This window comes from Balaenoptera acutorostrata, chromosome 6, assembly GCF_949987535.1.
Source record: "Balaenoptera acutorostrata chromosome 6, mBalAcu1.1, whole genome shotgun sequence".
NCBI lineage: Eukaryota > Metazoa > Chordata > Mammalia > Artiodactyla > Balaenopteridae > Balaenoptera > Balaenoptera acutorostrata.
The window spans coordinates 22,819,106-22,838,504 of NC_080069.1; the positions used below are offsets into that span (position 1 = coordinate 22,819,106).

Consider the following 19,399-nt stretch of genomic DNA (forward strand, 5'->3'; position numbering starts at 1 on the left):
TTATTTCTTATTCATAACAGTCAGTTCTTCTTTCATGAGGTTACATTTTCTTTTCATTTACTCTTTCAACTGATATTTAACCAGTACCCACTATAAGCCTAAGGAGATAGGGACAAAGAAGTGAACAAAATCTTCAAAGATCTTTTTCTTCCTGGAGCTTATATCCTACTAAGGGAACCAGAAAGAAACAAGACAGACAAGGAAAATATATAGTGTCTTAGATAGTGATAAATGCTAGAGAGAAAGTAATAAAGCAGGGAAGGGGGTTATAAATTGTTGCGAGGTTGATATTTTAGATCGGATGACCAGGGAAGGCTTACTGAGAAGTTAACTTTTGACTTAAATACTAGTTGCAAATGAAAGAGCTAGCCATGCAGATACCTAGTCAATACTATTGTCTTTTGTGCTACACACTACAAAAATTTCTCAGCTCCTATGAACTTTGCAGGTAGAGAGACTAACAGGTGCAAGGCCCTAAGGTTGGAGCATTCTCAGAATGCTCAAGGCAGAATGAGGGGCCAATCTGGCTGGATTGGATTGACCCAGAGGACAGAAGAGTAGGAGGTGAGGTTAGGAGTGAGGAAGAAACCTGATCTTATGGGGATTGTAGGTCGCTCTCAGGACTCTGCCATTTCCCAGATGACATGGGGGCTGTTGGAGGGTTCTGAACAGAAGAGAGACATGCTCTGGCTTGCATTTGCCAGGATTTCTCTGCCAGCTCTTTGAAAATTGATTGATGGGATCATTTTAGAAGCAATGTATCAGCTAGGGTCTAACAAGGAAAAATAAACCACTTGAGTGGTGAGAAAGCAAACCTGACACTTTGCTCTGAGTCAAGTTTGCCCTGCCTGAAGTTCTTTAGCACTTTTAATGGCAGCTGCCACGTAAGTAAATAGCTCTGCTCAGGGGCAACCTCACAACAACCTACGTCTAACAAATATTGCTAGAGGCAGAATAAAGAGGAATCAAAAAAGGAAGAATCATGGGATTCATCACAGAGGAATGAAAATCTTTTGATAATTATTAAGAAGTGTGATATATAAAACAAACACTGATGTGGGTACTTACTCCCCTACTCATTCCCCCAACGTTAAAGGGCCCCAAACAAGTCTGCTCTATTTACCTCAGTTTGGAGAAAATGGGAATATTTGAATGGGCTTTATGTAAAATGGTTGTGTCTCTTTTGCCTGATTGTTTTGTGGGAGTGAACTTTGTGTCTCACTGTGGAATGCTTCCCCTGCCTGGTATTGTAAGACAGGCCATATAAATCCACCTTTTGGGCAACGTCGTACGTGAATTGAACATATAAAAGAAGTCAATAGGGTTGCCTGATCCCACGTAGTGTAAGGTGGAAACTGGGGGTTGACAGGAGTAGTAGCGGAGGATTTTTATCCCTAGGGTGAACTGGTTTAGGGTTGACTTAGGCACTCAGATAGAGGGCCTTTGTTGAATGCCTTGTGCAGATTTTTTAAAGATGTGGTACATAAACCCCGAAATTCTAGAACATAGAAATATTTTGATTTCCATTTTAGTTGTTGGAAATCTCCTTGATATAAAGAAGCAAGTGAAAGAAAATGTAATGGGACCAGCAAGTCAGCCTTTTCATATCATTTAGGCAGCAACCCAGTTCTTTGGGGAAATTGAAAACATTGTCTTGTAATCTCTGCCTAATCAGAAATGTAAACACAGCTCATTATTGCCTAAGACTGGGCCCTGTGACCTCAGTCAGGTAGTACCTGAAACCAAAGGGGGAAAAAAGAGGGAAAGAGAGCTTTAAAAAAGTACAACCTGTTGGAAAGACTTCCTTGCCCCAAAATCTAATTCATACTCTCTGTAAAGATTTTTCAAGGACAAATGCAAATCTTAAAAGTCTCTTCCACAAATAGTAAAAAACCTTAGTCTTCTGAGCAGATAAACAACTTACTCCAACTGTTATTTAGAAACTAGTGAGTTTTATATTGTACTACCTGATTCATGACTAAAGTTTTAAAATGAAGCTATGAGATCACTGGTTGTGTCTGTATGTCTGTGGTGTATGTTGGAGATACGGTATTTTTTCTACCTCTGATGGTATTATTGAAATTAATTTGTAAAAGATTCATGACTAAAGTTTTAAAATGAAGCTAGGAGATCACTGGTTGTGTCTGTATGTCTGTGGTGTATGTTGGAGATACGGTATTTTTTTCTACCTCTGATAGTATTATTGAAATTAATTTGTAAAAGAGCTCTGTTTACTTTGCTTAAAAGTGCTTACAAATTAAATATTTTTAAATGTAATAGAAACAAACCCAAATATTTTTCAAGTTCATGTGATCCAGGATTAATCTTTAACAAATAAAAGTAAATTTAAGGTTATCAGTTCAATTAAAATAGGCATGTGTTTAGAGTTGTCAGCATTAAATGTAAAACTTTTATTCAACCTAGGTTTATTAAAAGTCACGGGGGCTTCCCTGGTGGCGCAGTGGTTGAGAGTCTGCCTGCCAATGCAGGGGACACGGTTCGAGCCCTGGTCTGGGAAGATCCCACATGCCGCGGAGCAACTAGGCCCCTGAGCCACAACTACTGAGCCTGCGTCTCTGGAGCCTGTGCTCCGCAACAAGAGAGGCCGCGATAGTCAGAGGCCCGCGCACCGCGATGAAGAGTGGCCCACACTTGCCGCAACTAGAGAAAGCCCTCGCACAGAAACGAAGACCCAACACAGCCATAAATAAATAAATAAATAATTCCCCCCCAAAATGTATAAAAGTCAAATAAGTTTATGTTATCTCTGATACAAAATTTGCCAGCAAGAAAAATAGCTTGGGATGTTGATCGACTTTGTCTAATGTCTCCTGAAGTTTTCAAGGGTGATCTAAACATGATTTTTGGGAACAAGTGATGTAGATAAATGTAAGTAAGCTAAATCTTAAAAGCAGCTTCCAAAATAATTTGGTAACAAAACTGTACAGTTTTGCTAAGTTAAATTAAATGATGAAAATTCATCGAATGTCTAGATCATTTCCAAATATGATAAATTACTGAAATATTAATTGCTAAACAAGTATAAATATACCTACTTTTTGTCTTCTTATTACAGAAAAACTAAATATGTTTAGATTTATTAGAAACATGTCATGTACCACATTGAAAAAAAATTATTATGTTATGAGGAAATGTATGTTTCTAGAAATTATGAAATGTATTCACATGTTTGCCAACCAAAAAATACTGGTATAACAAGCAGGTCACAATTGCTTACTCCTTAGTTTTCACTAGAAATTAAGGTTTCTAAGGGTTAAGAACTCTAATTAATATAAATAATTAAAATTATTAAAATTAATAAGGAAAACATCTTTATATGTAAGGGGAAAAAAGTATAAGGAATGGAAATGCATTTTGTTAAGGGGAAAACAAGTAATTTTGTCCTAAAAAGAAGTTAAAAAAAAAAGGAGAGAGAGAGAGAAAGGGAAAGCATAGGACAAAATTTGAATATACAAAAGAAAGGTGTTATAGAGGTTTAGGGAAAAGAAACCCTGAGAAAAATTTTTCTGCGTGGTTAGGACTGGCTAAGAATAAAATAGAATAAATTTAGAATAAATATAATAAATTTAATTGAGTGAATGAATTTTAATATTAAAACTAAGCTGTTTCAAAACTAGAATTTGAATTTTTCTCTCTGTTAAGTGGGCAAAGTTATCTTGCAATATTGATCTGTTTTTGATAGCAGATTGTAAAATTTCTTTACCTTTTAAATAATCTGTTGTAAGTTTCTGTATTTGCCTTTGAAATATCTTATTGTCACTTTGGTTAAGTGAATAAGTATTCTTTCACAGTGACCTATGATCCTATTTGATCAAGTGTTTTAAACCTTTTGATATCTTTGACAAATTTCCCCAAATCAAATTCTAGATGAAGTCTTTTTGACCTCTAGCTAACTTTGAGGTTTTCAGAGGGCCCCTGAAAAACATCAAAGAGAGATATTAAACTTATTAGGCTTATTTGGTATGTTAAATTACATGGAAAGCATTGTCAAATGAGTGATAATTTGAGATAAACCTTAGGTTATATTGTATGAATGAATGTTACTAATATAAATGTTATAGAAATTATATAAAATTCTTAAAACTCAGATATGTCCTGGTATAATATCAATCACAATTCTAGTTACTATTTTATAATGTTGTATGTCACAGAAATAACCAAATTTCCTTGTCAACTGCATTATAATAAGATCTTAAACCATACCATTTTAAGTATTTTGTCATTTATAGACAGTTACTGTTTTACTCTGATGCTTTTACAAAAATGCTTCATGTTCAAGAAGAGTTATAGAAAGAATTTTTTGACATACATACCTTTCTGATAACTTTCAAATCATATACTGAACTGAGTAAGAAATTACAGAACTCTAATGAAAACCCTGATGGCTTCATAAAACTGCTAACAAAGATCAAGATCAATAAGAATTAATTATACCAAACTGAATGAACTGATGAACATGATCATAAGTTTTATGATTTTTCATCTGAACTATTACAGGCTTTTTAATCTTTGCTTTCCAGATATAAGGAAATCTTTCCTCTTAAGCTGACAATATTATAGCTACTTGGTAAATTATACATTTGTAAGTAGAATTGAAACATTTATCTTTTTTTCTCCCTACCTGATTGCTCCAGAATTTGGAGACTCTTAGTGAGTATTCTTATTTTCATGGCAATGTAGTTATTTGTATAAGTTCACTAAGAATATGTTCCCCTTATAACAGGACCCAATTGGAAACTTTGGCTATGGCTTTGGCTGGAAAGTCATATTTGAGAATGTGCATAGAATCAGATACAACCAGACAGCCTTAAGGAACTGAGGCTGACTTTAGGGAGCCATAAAATCCCTTGGAAAGTTAGCCTGGTACCCTGCTAACAGGTTCTCAGTGGCCTTACCAGGTGAGTAAGGAAGGTCACTTCCTGGCAGGCACAAGAATCTCAGAATATTTGGGGGACCTCAAGAAGAGAGGAATTCACCCAAATATATAGGTATTACAGGCAAGTCAGATGGCAAGTCCTTGGTGTGGCTTCATGGCTTCCTGGCCTCCATAGGCTAATAAAAATTTAATCTGGGATTCCTTGTGAAAAGTTCCAGCGAAGCAAATTTAAAATAGTCTTTATGGTCAATCACTATTCTTTCTGGATTTAAGTAATCAGGCTAGGTTTAATGAAACTAAATTTATTTGGCAAACAAATTAAATGTTAATTCAGCTATCTTTGTTAGAAATGAGGATGACTTTAGAGAAAAAAGTTGTTTTTCAGTAGAACTTTAATACACAGTCATGGGTATTAGATTCTAGTTCTGTTAATTGTCTTCAAGGTTTTGCTTTTCTACTTGTTAGCTGGTCTGGATCCTGAATTCTTCTAGTTTGCTCAAATCTTTTACTACAACTTTTCAAACTAATGTTTCCAATTTTTCTCCCACTTTGGACTTGGAATCGTTGAGAACTAAAACTGCCCTTTTCCTGAAGCCCTGTGAACTGAAACTGAACAACTTGATATAAACTTAAGAGAGGTTACCTCAATAGCCCATGTTTAGACCATCTCTGTGCTTATTGCTGTGTAAGGCACTCAGAAAGTTTACCTGAACACCTGATGACATCCTCAGAGACATTTCAAACTGCAAAAGATGCTTCAATCCTGACATCGAGAAATCTTCTGCACTGGCAGCAATCAGAACTCACTCAGACCGTGAGTTTATAACTTGCTCCAATCATTAACCATTGTTTTTCTTTTGTCTCCGTAGAAATGCCTCTTATTAAATACCCAACTTCTCACATCCTATAGGCCTAGCTTTGGGAGCCCACCTGCATCTCTGCTTCCTGAAATGAGTAACTGAACTGACCTATTATCAGGACTAAGATACTGGTTCAGTGAGATATAAAGCAATCTATCAACTTAACTTCTGGACTGTGAAACTTAAGTTTCAAAAGTGGGACTACAGAGAAGCAAAATTTCTCACCCCAAAATGTTTCTTTGGCATGCAGATTATTTTGAGCTGAAAAAAATCAAAGCCCAAAAGACTCAGGAAGAACCTTTGACCTTCCTCCTAACTGCCTAAAGAATGTAGATAGAGGACCTGTTTCAGGAAGGGAGCTATCACCATAGATAACTATGGTATGAACTGGGTGTGTACACAGGGAGGAACCTGGCAGTGTGTTTTTTAAAATTCCTCTCTGTCTCACTGTCTCTGCATGGCCAGCAAACATTTGTTTACCAAACAGTTGCTTTTCCATCTCCATGTAAATTGCCTTCCCCCTCTTTGAAGTCCCAAACTGCTATCCCCAACATCCTATTTTGTCTTTAGCTGAAGATGATATGTAAGGTGAGGGTTCCTGCCATTTTGGTGAGTTATCCGGTTTTCCTGGGTCTCTCCAATGTATACATGTTATTAAAATTTTGTGTGATTTTCTCCTGTTAATCTGTTTCATGTCAATTTAATTCTTAGACCAGCCAGAAGAACCTAGAAGGGTAGAGAAAAATTTCTTCCTCCTGACAGAGTGAACCTGCAAAACCCTACACACCCCAACCTGGGACCCTAACAAAGGCAGAGCCCCTGATTCTTGCTAGGTTCTCTCTCTCTCTCTCTCTCTCTCTCTCTCTCTCCCCCTGCCATCCCTCCCTCCCTCCCTCCCTCCCTCTCCATGACCTCACAGTGTGGCCCTGGAGCTTGCCGTGTACCCTCCAAGACCTGTGAGTAATAAACCTTGTTCCTTAAAGTTCCCTAATGGTTTTTGCTGAAGTGCATCCTGCAATCATAATAAGTACTGCAAGGACCAGACCAGCCACAACATTGGCTCAGGTCAGGGAAATGTCTGTGGGGACTGGCTGCTTGTAATATAGGCCCTGGGCAAGTGTCTCAGGCATTCCTAACCATAAGCATCACTATCAAGAGTCTGAGACTAACACAACACACACACACACAAGTATTATATGTAGTAATGTTAAACATTTTTCATTTATTTTACTGGGTACTAGGTGGTTTCTTTCAAGCTGAAGCATTATGTCTTTCTTCAGTTCTAGAACAATTTTTTTGACTATTTCTACCTCATTATTTATGTTACCTTTAAAACAGTTTTTTATTTATGGGAGAAAATATTTGCAAACTACATAAGTGATAAGAGATTAATATCCAGAATGTATAAAGAACTCCTGCAACTGAACAAAAACAACAAAACAAACAACCAAGTTAAAAAATGGGCAAAGGATTTGAACAGATATTTCACCAAAGAAGGTATACAAATAGTCACTAAGCACATAAAAGGATGCTTAATGGTGCTGAATTATACACTTAAAAGTGGTTAAAATGGTAAATTTTGTTATGTATGTATGTTTTACCACAATAAAGAACTCCTTTTTCTTTATATGTATGTATTTAAATTTTATATAGATTAACTTTTTTCCCAAAATTTCCAATTTTTGTCCTTTTAAGCTTCATTCTGGTAAAATTCCTGGTGTCAATATTCTAGTCCACCATTTTGTCTTTAGTTGTGCCTATTCAGCCCATCAGGTCATTGATTTAAAATCTAATTTCAGTGATCATTTTTAATTTCTAGAGAAGTAAATTATTTAAAATTCTAGATGTGGAATTCATCAACATTTATTTATTGAGCACTTACTTCCTAAGGCACTGGAGCATAGAAATGCACAAAAAATGTCACATCCCTGCCCTCCTGGTGCTTACGCTCTAGTGGGTAGACAGGTAATAAACAGATAAACAACAAAATATACGGCTTAATGTCATGAAATGCTATGAAGAAAGGGAAAGTATGTATAGAGATAAAGAATTACAGAAAGTGGACAGGGAAGGCTCTCTAAAGAGTTGTTGTTTGGGCAGAACTTTTAATAAAGGAATGAAATTTATGAATGTTTGGTGAAAGAGTGTTATAGGTAGGGGAAAGACCAAGGGATGAGAAAATACTTTGGGAGTTCAAGAAATACCAAAGACGAGAGTGTGGCTGGTGTAGGGTGAGGGGAGCTACTGCAAAGGTCCTGACTTAGTTAGACGCTGGTGGTAGAGTTGGATGAGGTGAGAAGTCATCATACCAGAGACAGTTTCAAGATAGAACTGATAAGATTTGCCACTGTGGGATGGGAGAGAAAGGTAGATCTAGGATTCTCCAAGGTCTTTAGCCTGAATCACTGAGTGAATGGCATTACCATTTTCTGAGATGGGGAAGACTGAAGGTGAGCAAGTTTGAAAGCAGATGTTAGACATCTACATGGAGATGTCCCATAGGCAGGTGGATGTTTGGATCTGAAGTTCAGAAGAGAGGTAAGGAATAGAAATGGAAATGAGTGTAGATACAGGAGAAAAGAGGTATAAAGGCTCTGCCTTAAAGCAGCACTTTCTGGGTATATTAACTACATTTACTTTAAGATGGCCTCCTGTTTTCCCTATTAACCGTATTTCCTCAGATATTACTTCTATTTGGTCATATTAGGTATTAGTTTCCAGTACATTTGAAAAAATTTCTAAAATTTTAATGTTTTTCCTACCTTGGACTGCTGCCCACTCAGACACTGAATAAAGTGAATGTTAATATAGTGACAGACTTTACCATAGTCACTGAAAAGACTTTTTTATTAAAGCCCAGTAAAATCCCATTTACTTTATATATCAGGATTTTCCTAACTCTTAAATATTAATGGTCATCCAAGAGTCACCGCAGAGTTGAAAAAATAATGTAACATGAAAGAAAAACACCGAAACAAAGAATAAAAAGAGCTTGGCACAACTGGCTTTGCAGTTGTGACAAATGCACCATACTAGTATAAGCTGTTTAATTATAGGGGAACTAGTTGTGAGTTATATAGGAACTCTACTATCATCACAATTTTTTCTGTAAATCTAAAACTATTGTAAAATAAAAAGCTTATTTTACAAAAAAGGAACTTGGGGAAACAGGGTTAATGTGAAATGAAGAAGGAAAAAATATAGTTTCATGGAAAGAAGAAGAATATAATGCAACCATGAGGCAAGAGCCATATGTCATAAAAAGGAACATCTAGGTAATAAGGAAGAGCTCTTGGGAATTAAAAACATGGAAGCAGAAATGAAAGAATGTGTTAAAAGTCTTGAAAGATAAAGTTAAAGAAATGTCCCAGAAAATATAACAAAAAAACAAAGAGATAGAAATTAGGGACAAAAGACACACAGATGAGAGAAACAGTTTAGGAATTGCAAGATTCATATACTTGAGTTCCAGAAAGACAGCACATAGGAAAAGATGGAGAGGAAACAATCTAAGACATAATAGAAGAAAATTCCCCAAAGGACATGAGTTTCCAGATTGAAAGGTTCCCTCAAGTGCCCAACATACTGATTATCAGAAGTCCCACAACTACTTATACCATTGTAAAGTTAAAGAAAAATGAAAATAAAGAAAGCTTCTAAATCTTCTAAAAGGGGGGGATAGGAGGACAGGTCATATAAAAAGGATCAAGTGTAAATATAGGGTCAGACTTCTCATTAGCAATATTAGAAGCCAGACAGCATAAACCAATGTCTTCAAACTTTTTTTTTTTAATTAATTAATCTTATTTATTTTTGGCTGTGTTGGGTCTTCTCTGCTGCGAGCAGGGGCTACTCTTCCTTACGGTGCGCAGGCTTCTTATTTCAGTGGCTTCCCTTGTTGCGGAGCACCAGCTCCAGGCATACAGGCTTCAGTAGTGGTGGCACACGGTCTCAGTAGCTGTGGCTCGTGGGCTCTAGAGCGCAGGCTCAATAGTTGGGCACATGCAATTAGTTGCTCCGCAGCATGTGGGATCCTCCTGGACCAGGGATTGGACCCCTGTCCCCTGCATTGGCAGGCGGATTCTTAACCACTGCGCCACCAGGGAAGTCCTCAATGCCTTCAAACTTCTGAAGGAAATGATTTCCAACAAAGGAGTCTATCATTAACTATTACTCAATAATAAAAGTAGAATGAAGACATACAGTGTATATCAATTAGCATCAGTTAGGTGATGCTACAGTAACAACCATCCCCCAAATCTTTGTGGCTTATTATAACAAGTTTATTTCTTGCTTATGCTACACCCCTTTGTAAATCTGAGAGTAGGGGAGATTCTGCAACACTGCCTTTTTCATGATCCAGGCCAACACAACAGCCACCATCCTGGACATCACCTATCATTGTGTTACTGCCAGTTTCACACTAGCAATTAGTGCTGTGGCATGAAGGTGACATGCCACTTCTACTCATGTGGCGAGGAGGTGTGATGTTACTCCATGTCTGGAAAACAGAACAGCACTGATGCCTGCACACAAGTTCTTAATAACCGATCCACCTTGGTACTCTTTCTCAAGAAACTCCTGGGTGATACGCCACTCCCAAAGGAGTAGCAAAACAAGAAAGAAGATGGCATGGGACACCTCACACAGAAAAGAAGGGAAGGAGATTCCAGGATGACAGCTGTGGGCAGGCCTAAGTGTGACTAGGCCAAATTGGATTAACGGGATGGAGGACAGAAGGAATGGATCTAAGTGGGTCCAACATCAAGAAAATTAACAAAAAGAGGCAATTAAACCCAGAAGAAAAATGTTACAGAGAGGAATCACTATTTGGCTTGACAGTGAACAACGTTTAAAGTCATTTAATAATAGAAACACTGTGAATGAACTTAACTGAAAAATGGGTTCAACTATATTGAGAAGATGGGAGTTGGTGAAATGTTGAAATGTGTGTGAGGGATAATGTTAAGACACCTGAATCTTCATCTTCTATAACATGTTGTTAATGAATAACAGCAAAATGAAAACATCATAAATACAAGAAGAGCAAGCTGCTTAAAAATATAAAGAAATTTTTAGAAGGAACTCAAAGAAGTAGTTGCCTTTTGGAAATGGGAATCTGGGCTGGGGAAGGGTGGGCCAGGACAGATTTTTATTTTTATAAACCTCGTGCTTTTATCTGAATTCTTAAGCTATAATATACGTAAGTATATATGTATATGTGTATATAGTATATGTACTAAATGGGAAAAAAATCAAAATTAAGCCAAGTTGTATCTTTAATTGTTCTTTATAATATTTTACCTAACGTATTTAGCATTATGTGTCAGTCACTGTTATCAGTGATTTATGTGTATTGAACAGTGGAAAAATATCTTATTGTGGGATGTAGAAAAATTTCTGTTTGGATCTAAAATCAAATAGATTTGTTGGCATATTATTAAAATTAACTGAAAATCCCTTAAATCTCCCATTACCCTGCAGTATATCAAACAGGTAGTTTTGTATACACACCCTTGAATCCATTCCTGCAGCCCTTTCTTAGATAATATTTCTTAAGGGCTCTCAATTCATTAGTATTATTTTTATTATTGTAGGGGTATAAAGTTGAGTTATTCAGACTGCTAAGTTTATAAATCACTTGTAGTCTCTTTATTCATCCATCCATTCGTTTCCCCCCACTTTGTCTCCAGTCCCCACTCCCATTCTCATCCCTTGTCCTTCTGGACACCTGCTCTAATGTCTTTAATTATACCCGTAGCCTTGCAAAATATGCAGTGATAATCAATCAATCAAATAATTTGTGAAAAGTTTAAAAAGTGAGGTTCAGGTCATCCCTGGATAACTCCAGTCCTGTGGCTCAACAAAGCTATTGAAGCCTCTGGTTCTTCTGAGATCTTTGTTCCACTACCCACAGCATCAACTTCTTTGTAAGACCAATATCAAGATAATTTTAAGACCAGTACTCCTCACTGGCTATAAGACAGCAGCTGATGGTAATCAGTTCTGCATGATTCCATGTTCACGTCCAGGCAAAGAGAGAGACTGGTTTCAAGAGGTTTTTTCTTAAGGGCAAGGAACGAATTTTCTAAGAGACCCTGAGAGTTCTGTTCAAGTCTCCTTGGTCTACATGACTTGGATCTGCCCACACCTGAATCAGTCACTGTAAAGGAGAGAAGGGATGATTTGCTGATACCCGATGGGAGGAACAGAATGGATATTGGAGTCAATCACAGTCCTCGAAAGCCACTTCACTGGTCTCCCTATTTTATCTTCCTTTCCACCGATCCATTCGATACAGCAACCATCTGACTACATCACTCATCACTTAAAATCCTTCAACTGTATGGCACCTAGTCTTCAAAGACGACCCTCCCACTGAATTACACCTCCTGGTATTCACATCTTGAATCTGGGTTGGCTCTGCAATTTGCTTTTGACCAGTGATGCCATGTGGCTTCTGAAAGTGGGTCATAAAAAACTTTACTGTTTCTGCTAGAACACTGTTTTTTAGAATACTCCCTCTAGGAAACCAGCCACCATACTGTGAGCTGCTAAAGCTGCGTGAGAAAGCCATGAATAGGCACAATGGTTGACAGCCCCAGCTGAGCACCCAGCCAACATACACGTCAGTGAGCCACCTTGGGCATCCAACCTGGTCGAGTTTTCACATGACTGCAGCTTTTGTATGACGGCAACCACCTGTAAGACTTCAAGTGAGAACTGCCCAGCTGGGCACAGTCAACCTACAGAACTGTGAGAGAGAATAATAAATGGGTGCTTTATGCCATCAAGTTCTGAGGTGGTTCATGACTTAACAATAGACCACTGAAACAAATGTCTTCCCCCACATATCAGTTTTGGTTGCATCTGGCTGTGAATAAGAGGACCTGAGCAATAATGACTTAAACAAAGGCCTTCCATGATCCTACATATCAAGGAGCCTGGGGGAGGCAGTTCCAGGGTTTGCTCAGAGGCTTGGAAATGTCAAGGACCCAGATGCTACTTTTCCACTCTGCCATCCTCCACCCGGTGGCTTTGTGTTGTTAAGATTGTCATGCATTCCAGATGACCACAGTGCCGCACTGTCACATACAGTCAGGACAAGAGGGGCAAGGCAAAAACGATGTCTTCTCTTGATCTCTGAGGTTTTATTTGGAAATCTAATTTTTCCCAAGAACCCTCCAGCATGCTTGCATTTTTCCTTTATTGGTCAGAACTGGCCACTTGCCAACCCCTCTCCGGTCACCGGGAAAGGAGGCAAAGAATTAGCCAACCGGTTATGACGTATCTTTTGAGTCTGGGGGCTGGGCCTGCCTTCCCTGAGATCAAGGGGTCTCTGCCCACTGCCTGAATAAAGTGGGGTTCTGTTTTCGGGAAAGAGGGAGTAGAGTTGGATGTGCCACTGTGCCAGCCACGCCGTTACCTGAAGCCCCATCCTTAAGCGCCCTTCCTCCTGCGTCCCATCCCCACTAGCCCTTCCTTTCCTCTGCTGTGCGTCTTGGCACATGTACCTGGAATGCACACTCTGTACCTAGGATGCTCTCATCTCTCAACCACGATCTGAGATATATATCCTTCAGATCTCAGCTCAAACATTACTTTCTCAGGGAGCTCTCCCCTCCCTGAGTTATAAGCTCTCTTAGGACTCTGCACTTCTTTATTTTTCAGGACTCTGCACTTCTTGGGTTCACGTAATAAAACCTAAGTATGTAGTTGTGTATGTATGAATTAATGTCTGCCTTCTCCATTGACCAAAGATAGGAGCTGTGACAATATTTCCATCACTGTATTCACAAGTATCTAGTGCATACTCAATAAATAATTATAAAATATATGAGCACTGTGTTTTGCTCTCTCACCTTCACCCACATCTCCCTGTGCTGGTGTTGTATAAACACTGAGTCATTTAAAAATGTTATATTGAATCCTAAATCCTGAAAAACTTCAAAAGGGTGATCTTAGATTGTCCAAGCAATGATTGTCCAGCATTTTACTTAAAGAAGAGCTTATTTTATGCTTGGTGAAATTATTAAGTTTTAGTTCAGGATACTACAAATAAACAATTTATAATGTTATAGAATCCTATTCATCTTTCAAGTTTTGGATAACTACGTTACACATTTTTTTTAAAGTGCAGATTAACATAATTAGGAGAGCCCTCTTAAAGAAGGATAAATTAATTGTTCTAGAAACGAATGTATTTTATAGTATACCCAACCTGAGGGTCCTGGGGTGACGCTGAGACTAGGTTTCTTGGGGAACAGAATCTTAGTATTGGAGGAAGTTTTGAAAGGTAGATGATTTGGTATTGGAAAAATTTCTGTGCCAATATTCTACAGATAGATGTAAAAAAATAGTATTTCCATACTTTATTTTAAAGGAGAAACCCAGTTCTAAGTTATCATTTGTGTTTATGAATATCCCTCCTATACATACCAGCTCTGTGACCTTGGGCAAGTTGTTTAATCTCTCTGTGCCCCAGTTTCCTCAATTGTGAAATGGCATGAGACCGTTGTGAGGATTAGGCGAATTAGTATATGCAAAGTGCTTAGAACTGTGTCTGGCTCCTGGTAAGTGCTGTGTACCTGGGGTTGTTACTCCAATGTCTAGCATAGTGGCAGGATCTCAACGCAGAGCCGCCAAAAGCATGGGTTTTCAAGGTTTGAATCCAGGCTCTACCACTTAACCAGCTCTAGGAACCTTGGTAAATCATTTATTCTCTCTAAACCTCTGTATTCCCATCTGTAATGGGGATATTAATATCTACCTCATGAAATACAGTTTAAATTAAATCAAGTTGTGGCTGCAAGTACCTGGTACACCATGCTGCTCTCACTTGATGCCTCAGCTGCCAAGAAGCCATCATCCCCGCATGGCAGCCCAGAGTGCCCGGGACTGCGGGGCATGAAGGGCATGCAGGAGCCATCAAGTTCAAATTCAGTCATTTTTCAGAGGGAACAACTCAGGGGCGGAAGGACAGGGGATAAAGTGACTTGTTCAAAGTCACCTAGCTAGTTAGAGACAGAGACACATTGTAAAAGAAAAACAGTTGTGCACCTCTCTGTTTTAGGATAACATTTTACTTTATTATATTTACATTGTGTTAATTTGTAATCCCCTTCTTTTCTAGGAGTTGCAAATACTTCCTGTGGTCCGGCCATTACCCATCAAGGTACAGAGAGGCAGGAATAAGTTAGTTGCATGAGCTGGGACCCCGTAACCCCTCACTGTCTTTTAGGAGACCTGTTATAGACAGGTTTTCTCCGCTTCTCTGAATAGGAGGAGTCGATGGATGGGAGCAGCTCTGGGAAACACTGTGGCAGAGGCCATCCTGGTTCTGAAGCCACTGAGAGGACCCAGGGCCAGGAGTCCTTGGTCCTTAGCAAACTCTATCTCTGTTCCCTATAATGAGCAAAATATAAACATTCTTTCCAATGACTATATTAGTTTTTAATTAAAATGTCTTCTCTTAATTGATTATCTTTAATACTACTACTATGCACCTGTAGAGAATATCTTTATAAAGGGCTCAAAGATCATATCAGATAAATATTTGGAATGTAGAAAATGATTCTAGTGGCCTACCTTCTCTTGAAGGTTCATCGAGCCAAATGGGGGAGCCCTGAATGGCCCCTGCATGATCCCTGAGTGAGCTGGCCGTGTCTGAACTGGAGGCAGCTCCAGGGCCCACTGCAGGGCAGTGCTTCTGCCAGGAGTGAGTGCTGGGCCCTGAAATGCATCTGGGCCACCAAGGAGACTCACCCCAGCAGCAGTTGAGGGATTTTCATCTCTCAGATGGACGGTTGCCCAGTGCGGTTGCCCCTGAATCAGGCACTGCAGCTTAACCCAACGCCAGCCTGGAATCAGCCCAGATCTTCCCTGGGTTCTGCCGGTGAACTTTTCTCCACTTCCTGAGAAGAATAGAATTTTACCTGCTTAAAAGTGTTTTATTCTTTTCACTGCTTTATTCTTTCAAAGGAAACAAAATTTAATCAAAATCCTATTTCCAAAAGAAAACAAAACAAAACAAATCTAATTTACTAGGGAAGGAAAAAAGAGTGAAGAGTTCACATGAGTTCTGAGGAGTCCAATTTAATAGAGAAACTGCTTATAGGAAACTTGAAAAATGAATTTGAACTGCTAAAATGAATACACTCAAGAGAAAAAATGCTCTTGATAATGTTTGTTGTTCTCCTGTGTTGTGCTTTTGTACTAGGCAGTGGGAAGCATGCTGTTTAAAGGGAAGTCCCAGGCACACTGCAATTCTCAACTCTGCTGGTCATACAAACAGAACAGTGAACTTAAAGTCACCAGGGGCTTTGGACTTTGGGCTTTGGGCTTGGACAAAAGGAAATGCTATTTTAGATGCAAACTATTATATATAGGATAAGCAATAAGGTCCTACTGTATAGCACAGGGAACTATATTTAATATCCTGTGATAAACCATAATGGAAAAGAATATGAAAAAGGATATATATATATATAACTGAGTCACTTTTCTGTGCAGCAGAAACTAACACAACATTGTAAATCAACTATACTTCAATAAAATTTAAAAAAACATTTTTTTAAAGGAAATGCTATTTTGAAGGTGAACCTTCTGACCTTACAAGATCTGTGCTTAGTGTTGGGGAGAGCAAGGGGGTGCAGAGTGGTCTGGAGGATGGGTTAAGCCCCATACACCCTCTTCCTAGTTGTGTGCCTCGTTCCCTCATCTGTCAAGCAAGGATGATGGTGGAACCCATTTCCAAGGATGACCGTGGGGGAATAAACAAGACAGAACAAGACAGCACATGCTAAGTGCTCAGAACTGTGTCTAGCACGTAACCTACATTCACCTAGACCCTTACTACTATTGTGTGGGAAAAAAAAATCCAGATGTTTTCAAATGAAACATTTCTACAAGAAACTTACATTTTTGTTTTTATTTTGCTTCCTGTTCTATGTTATTTCCAGCATAGTCATAGCAGTCTTCACTGTTGAGTACCTATCATGTTTTAGACTTAGTGCTGGGAGCTTTTATGTCACTTATCTCCCTAACTCCTCATGACAATCTCAGCAATAAATAACAGTAAAGAAGAACTCATTGTATAGGGTTTCAGACAAGAAAAGAGTTGTGAGCTTGTGTTGATCAGGAAAAAATTTCCTGGAATAGGAAGACTTAAGCTGGGCCATTTAAGAAGGAGGAGGATGAACTGAGGGGTTGAGTAGGGAGTTGGGAATGAGGTTTTCAGGAGACAGGAACAGCGTGGGCAAAGGCACAGAGGCAGGGGCGGGGCACCTTCCACCCAGCACAGTTAACGACCTTCCCCAGTGACAGGGAAAAAGAGAAGTCGGAGCTATTCAGATCCCACCAGGTGATCGTGGGATGCCCAAGTGTCCCCTCTTCCTGTTCCACTGGTTGAGATGGATGACTTGCATTTGTCATTCAGGAAGCATCTTTTCACATGCATTTAGCATTTCCATTTCAATGACTCACAATCATGTACAACCAATCCTTACTAGTTTTATACATTAGAGTCAAATATATACATTACATATATATTCATGTCTACACACTCCTGCATATACACATGCATTCATGTGTTTGTATGTGCATGCATGTGTGTATGTATATGTATGCATGTATGTATTGATGCACTGCTTTGCACTACTATGAATACCCCCAGGGTAGTGAGATAAGCCAGTATAGGGAGGTTTGCTTTAGTATCTTTCTCTCTCCCTTCCTCACTTCTCCTTTCTTCTATTTTTCCATCTATTACATTTCTTTATTAGATGAAGACCCTGAAACAAAGTAATCATACCAATCTTCTTTATTAGATAGTCAAGGAGCCCCAGGCTCTGGGTCTAGCTTGGGTTCCAGCTGTGATGTGTTCATGGAATAAAAAAAAGATTTAAGTTTGATTCTTTTGGTAAGGCTGCAGGCCCATGTCTGGGAGCTGGAGTGGGGACAGAAGGCCACAGTCCCCAGAGCGGGGGAATGAGTGTAGCCCAGGCCCAGGTGAATGGGTCTGGTCTCCTGTCCTAGCTTTAACCTTCTCAGCACATTTAAAAGAATCCCTCTGCTTTCTTAGTTTTCTCATCTGTACCATGGAAATGGTAATTCCCTCTTGGATTATCATGAAGAGAAAATGGTTTAATAAATATGAAGCACCTAGCACAGTAATAGACAGTAATAACTGGCAGTTATTGTAATCATTGGAGAAGTTCCAGTTTCAGTGGTGACAGAAGGGCAGGGACCCATTACCTGGAAGTTGGAGGATGTGTTCAGAGCCAATTTAGGGAGTTACTAGGTGACTTGCCAGGATCCCCAGCAGAGGTGGACCAGACATGCACACCTGTGGCTTCCTCTGGGTCATCTAGGTTGAAGAAAGCATTCATATGTACCCTGAACAAAAATATGATCAGAGAATAAGGCAAAAGGACTCTCTGTGTCATGTTTATATTTCACGCCCTTTCTTCCTCCCACCTCAATCAGCAAGGTTTAAAGGAAGGAGTCAGACAGTTGGCACAATTCATCTTGGCACAGTGAACAAGGGTAACCTATTGGTGACTGACCTCCCTTCTGTGCTTGCTGCTTATTTTCTTGGTGTCCTCAGGTGAGTCATTCCACCTTTCTTAACCTCAGTTTCCTGATCTGTAGATGAAGGGGTTTGACAGGGTGCTCGCTAAGATTGCTGATGTCACTGGAAACACTGAATAAACCAATCTATAGTAAGAATAGAGGAGAGTTTTATTCAAGCCAAACTGGGGACTATAGCCCAGAAGACAGCTTCTCAGATAGCTCTGAGGAGATGCTCCAGAGAAGCATGGTTTTCAGGACAGTTTGATATTTTGTCGGAACAGAACATCAAACCTGATGGGGGTACATTTCTTCAAGGTTTCAAGAAAGACAGATTGGCACATCCACAGCGAGTCAGTATGGCCTTAGCTCGTAGGAAGGAAGCCTTACCATCAAAGGCGCCCCAGGAAGGGAGGCATTTATCTCTGTCTTCCAGATGGACACTCTTTACCCCTGGACAATGCACCCTTTTCTTTAATGGTTAAAGCAGATGTACAATGTATGTTTCATAGACCACAAGACGGGTTGTTCTAGTTAGCATAAAGTTCAAGCCAAATTATGTATAGGGCAACATAAAAGCCCATCATGAGCTGCCATGTTGGTCCAAGTGGTAGGGACTCAGAGAGGCGCTCAGAAAGGAGGTGGTGGAATCAGGGCAGCGCCAAGCGGAGGCCAAGGGAGGCTCTAAACTCCTTATAGTCCCTATTCTCCTCGTTTCTCATAATTACTTGATTTGAAAGTCAGCTTGTTCTCCATCTTGAGCAAAGTGCCCTCCAAATGCAGGGTCCAGACCCTCCTAGGTGGAGCCCCAAAATCTTTCCTTCTCCCAAATTCTGGACCGAGTTGTGTTCAATCAGATTTTTAAAATGAAATCCTATTGTGCTTTTTGTCTGCAACCTTGAGCTCTCAAACTGAGTTTGTTTGTTTGTTTGTTTGTTTTTTATGTCACAGACTGGAGGAAATTAATAACCACTCCTTCTTCATTCCAAACATTTGAGTGTTCGGGTGTGTGGCAATGCTAGTCCTGAGCCCAGAGCACATCTTATTTGTGTTGGAAATGGGGAAGGAGCCAAGG

The 19,399-nt window shown here is 39.3% G+C and overlaps 1 long non-coding RNA gene across 1 annotated transcript; it reads right to left on the minus strand.

Annotated features, from left to right (window-relative positions):
• Window positions 1–14,820: 14,820 nt before the first annotated feature.
• LOC130708528 (uncharacterized) lies at window positions 14,821–15,772 on the minus strand. Its single transcript, XR_009008760.1, has 2 exons — window positions 15,523–15,772; window positions 14,821–15,162 (listed from the first exon to the last, which is right to left on the minus strand). It is a non-coding gene; the product is annotated as an uncharacterized LOC130708528 (long non-coding RNA).
• Between the last annotated feature and the right edge of the window lie 3,627 nt (window positions 15,773–19,399).